General features: G+C 44.8%; 1 protein-coding gene across 3 annotated transcripts in view; it reads right to left on the bottom strand.

Annotated features, from left to right (window-relative positions):
- LOC138176141 (trans-acting T-cell-specific transcription factor GATA-3) overlaps positions 1-5,319 on the bottom strand; it is a 48,940-nt gene that overhangs the window by 30,243 nt on the left and 13,378 nt on the right. Inside the window, exon 1 of one of the 3 annotated variants that reach the window (XM_069106913.1) lies at positions 3,660-3,914. The exons of the other annotated variants lie outside the window; for them this stretch is intronic. The gene's annotated coding sequence lies outside the window, so the exon portion shown is untranslated. Of the gene's footprint in view, positions 1-3,659; positions 3,915-5,319 lie in introns of those variants that run through there. 3 annotated transcript variants of the gene reach the window in all.

The following is a 5,319-nucleotide window of genomic DNA, read 5'->3' as shown; positions in this document are numbered from 1 at the left end:
AGAAAAGAAACGAACCAAAAGAGGGCATTGGGGCTGGTTCGACGGAGAAAGAATTTCCCCTTGTGAAGGTTAGCAGGAGAGAGCCGAACATTCCCGCATAACTATCTAGAAAAAATTAACCCCCTAACCTTCTGCCTTAGTGGAGGTAACCGGGGAGAAGGAGGAGGAGGTGAGAAAGCAGTTGTAGGGAGAGGCAGAGTTGGATTTCGTCCAGAGCAAGCCCTAGGTTAGTGGGCAGGGGGTCACTCTCCTTTGGTTAACTGCTGCAACAACACTTGCAACCACCAGAGATTGGTGTAGAGAAAGCGAAAGTCCGGGAAGATGTATCACCCCAGCTTCTTTTCTCTAGTGGAGCCTCAATACCAAAACTGACCTCCAGAACAATCATTGACAGAAAAAGAACTAATCTGGGTGCTTTATTAATTACTCTCAAAAAATAACATCTATATCACTTCTTCACTCATTCTCAAATGCTCTCTTCCTCTCCTCACTACCAGGTCTGGGTATTTGGAGATATCAGGGAAAGGGAAGGAATCGAGGGCTCAACTCTTCTGTAACCCCTGCTTCTTTCATATGCCTTTCTCCTCACATCTCCCCCCCCCCCCCCCAAAAAAAAAAAAACCCAAGGATCTACTGGCTGTGAAGTCACAGAACTCTTCTACCCTGCTCCCTGTCACCACAACAACCTGTCTTCTTTCTCTTCCATTCCACCCCCATCTCTGGGATCACTAGTAGGTTGGGGTAGAGTGGGGGGGGGACAAAGAAGCTGAAGTCTTATTTTTGGGGGGTAATGAAGGAGAAAAATGTTCTTCTCAGGACGGTAGAAAGTCAAATAGTTTTCAAATACAAAGGAGATTTCAGTTTGGGTTTTGTTTTGTTGTGTGTGTGTGTGTGTTTAACTTTCAACATGCATACCTCCCCCCTTCCTGGAATCCTCTGCGAGGGTTTGTGTGCATATGCACTTGTGTGCCCATGTAGCCAAGTGTAAACCCATCTGTCTAGGTAGTATGGGTGGCTAAGCTGAGAGCATACGACCACCAAGTGCTTCTTCCTCCCCCCCCCCCCCCCCCCCCCCCGCCTTCTCCCCCCCCCCCCCCCCCCCCCTTCTCATACTGCTGCCTGACACCATTCAGCTGTGTGGGCAGCTCTCACAGCCAGGGGCTGAAGGCTCTGAGACAGTGGCTAATCTGTGCGCCTTCCGCTACCACCTCAGAATAATGGGTATCCCCACCCCAGCAATTTGTTTTTAAAAAACGGTCGGCTCTTCACGGGAACGCCAGCCAGAACTTCAGCCCACCATCCAAGTGAAGCCTAATTTCCTTCTTTTCTCATAGCTCTCCAAGAATCCCACCAAACTCAGACCACTCCATCGTCTCCATCACAGAAGCTCCTGGCAGGAGGCCAGACAGAGAGAGCAAGCCACACTATGTGGGCAAGACAGAAATCATCCACAGGGAAGAAAAAGGAGAACCGAAATTACTTTCCTTTAGTCGCCTTTGCTTGCTCTCAGCACAACGGTTGATCTTAAGACTATTCAAACTATTTGTTAAAGAAAACTGTTTCAATAATGTGTATTTCATGAAATAAGCATTTCTAGAATAATATTGCATTAATCGATATGTATGCAAATTTGACGTCGAGGTAGAATACTCTGGGGCAGAGCTTCGGTCTGTGCCATTTTGCTGTGGCCTGGATCTTGGCTCTATCCTTCCCATTTATAGAAACAAGCGGTCTATGGGTCTCTACATCTCAGAGGTCAAAGTCCTGACCTGGGCTGGATTCTTGTTTTATATTATTTTCTCTTGAGATTTTCCATCAAAGAGTACCTGAGGAGCTTAATAGTTCTAGTCTCATCTCCTCTACTTCTTTGCTTCCCCTTACTTTTCCCTATCCTCAATATCCCATACTTCAGGAACATACATAGCTTGGATGGCCTTAACTTGGGTCCATCCTGGTTGTCAGTAAATAACTGGCTGCACTAAGATTAGGAAAAGAAGAAAAGGCTTGTGTGTGGAAAGGAGAGCTAGGAATAATGGACAGTGCTTCTGTTAAAGGCTTTCCATCCCTCCATGAATATGAGACCTCTTCCACTGCCCTTTAGGTTTTAAGTTTAAATCTCAACAAGATCCAGTCCTACACACAGACATATTAACACAGAAAACCCAATGCCAAAGTCTTCATTCAATTCACCTCCATTTGAGTTACACTACCTGGCCCTATCCTTCATAGACATACTCACCTTCATAGCCCTAGTCACAACTTCTGATACTAAGAACCACACCCAGTATGAGTCCTCAACCATTCAATCCATCCTTAGTCCAGCAGAGACACATACAGAACCCAAGGTGCCCATGAATATACCTTGAAATTGAACCCAGAAGCAGAGTGCTAGGTCATACCCACTTTTGGTAATGCCCCTCTTCGCTCCCCACCCCCCAACCTACTTTATCTATAAAGTGGCCCAAACTCTTAACCCTCAGGCTGACCAGATGCTGTCCATCAGTAAGCTGACAGAGCCAGGGGGCAGTGATAGGTAATTGTCCCGTTAAATGTTTATAACCCGGAGCCAACAAACCAGGCTCCCTGGTGTGTGTGTGTGTGTGTTTGGAAAGGGATGAATTAGGAGGATACTATTTCTTCGCCAAGTTGAGGGAAAACTAGTTGAGTTTTATCTAATTCAGCTGTCATCCTGTTCTCAAATGTAATCACTTTTGTGGGGTAGGAGTTTGGTGTCTGAGTATGTAGAAAATAATGCCATCACATAAATTGGAATTAGGTTAAATTTCTTAAAATCACCTATACTCTAGAAAAACTGCCCTGGCGTCACTTCAAGTTCCTCAGAGTCAGCTCAAGCCACCCTCTGTCTCAGGAGAAAGAAGCTAGAACCCTTGAGCCCTTCTTCCCCCAATGCTTTAACCTTTCTACACACTCTCCCCAAAGCTGACTTGCTCGCTTGCGGTTGTTTAGCCTTAGGTTTGTATTTGGTAGCTTGTGCCCCAAAGCCTTCCTAATGTTCTTTTACCAGACATGTTAGAGTACAGATGCTGACGCATCTGCGGGTCAAACGTTTTCTTCTTACTACATATCTATTTCTTGAATTATATATCAAGGAAACGCGTCTAAACTTACCCCATACACAAGTAACACTGAGCACCAAAACAAATACACGCTCAGATAAATAGATACACCGACAGCTGTTCCGTGGTTTTACAACAAGCAACATTTTAGGAGCTCCTTCAACTCTAGTCTTAGTAGTAAGAGAGCTGCAATACTCCCAGGCGAGCAGGTTATGATTTCCCTTCTCTTCTCACCTCCCCCTACTCCACCTCCTTCTACTCGGAAGGTAAGTACATAGGAGGAAAATTCTCGTCCCAAAGTAACAATGTAACCCCGGATCTAGCTGAGGTGTTTAAGCCTGTCTTCTTTCCACCTAGACACACACACACTCACACACACACACACACACACACACACGAGTCACTGTAGAAAGTCACAGATCCAGAGTGTTTAAAAAGAACAATTAAGAATTAGGAGTGTGATAGAGTTTCCACCAACGACAGCTGCCCTTTGAATTCAGAAACCCCTTCTAATACTCTCCACGTGGAGATGGGAAAAGAGAACGCGATGTTAGAGAGAGGGAGAGTGCAGTATTCACTGACCTGGACAGCTTGCTCAGACTGGCCAGCTGCTTTTTTTTCCCCCTTGATTTACTGGAGACCTGAAGGTAGAAATGACAGATTTTGCTGCTGCTGCAGTCACCGCCGCCGCCGCCTCCTCTCCTGCCGCTGCCGCTTACGGCATCTCACTAGGGCTCCCAGTGAAAAGTAAAACCTCGGTGATCTGCATCCTTCCTAGCAACCTACTCTCCTCCTCTTTCTCCTCCTCCTCCTCCTCCTCCTCACTGTAGAGATCAGAGTTCTTCCGGGTTGTAAAAGGAGAGAGAGAGAGAAAGAGAGAGAGAGAGAGAGAGAGAGAGAGAGAGAGAGAGAGAGAGAGATGGAGAGAGAGTCATTTAATTACACCCCTCCTCGTGCAAACCACAGGACGTGAGAGGAGTGTGAAACTGACAGCGACCTGGAACGAAAGACAGTACTGTAATGTGACCTAATCCACACCACATGCCTAAAGAGTTTGTAATTTTTATAGTAGGGTTGGAATTAGAACTAGACGTATTGTCATTTTTGTTAACGAGGTTATTATTATAAATGCATTTCCTCCCGTGTCAGAGAGAAGGGAGCACCAAGTTGAAGTCATCCAGCTGTGCCCCACAGTGTCAATTACAGGACCGCCAAGCTATTTCTTACTCCGTATTATTTCTCTATCCTTTCTCACCTGTCTGTCTCTGTCTCTCTTTCCCTCTCCCCCCACACTTACGCAAACACACATATCCCTCCATGGAGCATTCTTTCCCTCTTTTTTTCCTGTTATACTTTTGTTTGTGATTTATGCTGAGTATTCAGAAGTAGCAATATATTTGATTCATTTTTTTATTCAACTAAAGCTGGAGGACGACAAAGTTGTGAGAAGCTGATGATATTGGGCTCTGTGTGTTGGTTGTCAAGCTAGTGGCACATTTCATGGTTGGAATAAAATCTTTGGAGGCACGTACGTTAGAAGCTTCTTCGAATATGGAAAACACTGGGCTCAGCAACCGTGGACAAGGGCTACCGCGAGAGGATAACTGAGGAAAAGTTGCTTTCAAAGGATGCGCTCTGAAGATACAAATGTGTACAGAGGAGAAAATAAAAGAAAAAGTTTCCCTCCATTCTTTCCCACCTCTTTAAGTTTTCCTCTTCCTTCCCCAGACCTAGAAAAGCTCAAAAGTAATTCTAGTGAGAGGTTCTCATGAATAAATTTCTGCAAAAGTAAATCGAAACTTTATAAATACTCGGGTGGAAAGACCAAAGTCCCGTTGTTTTGACAGATAGCCCCCCCCCCCATATTTATACAACAAAAATATGGTTAACGGGCTACTTTAAAAATAGTCGGGGGGGGGCGGGGATAAGAAAATGTATTTCTTGCAAGGAAGTGAAATCCCTCTAAAAGTATTTCTAACAACTTGCGGGATAAAATAAGAATAAAATGCTCCACCATCCAGGCATTCAGACTAGAAAGATCATGGTAGTTTGTGCCAAATTTGAAGAAGAGTACTGATGGAGGGAGCATTTTATTCTTATTTTATCCCGCAAGTTGTTAGAAATACTTTTAGAGGGATTTCACTTCCTTGCAAGAAATACATTTTCTTATCCCCGCCCCCCCCCGACTATTTTTAAAGTAGCCCGTTAACCATATTTTTGTTGTATAAATATGGGGGGGGGG

Source organism: Petaurus breviceps, unplaced genomic scaffold (assembly GCF_028583685.1).
Source record: "Petaurus breviceps papuanus isolate PSGF00001 unplaced genomic scaffold, PetGlider_PUasm1.0 81, whole genome shotgun sequence".
Lineage (NCBI taxonomy): Eukaryota > Metazoa > Chordata > Mammalia > Diprotodontia > Petauridae > Petaurus > Petaurus breviceps.
This window is presented reverse-complemented; position numbering and strand designations above follow the sequence as displayed.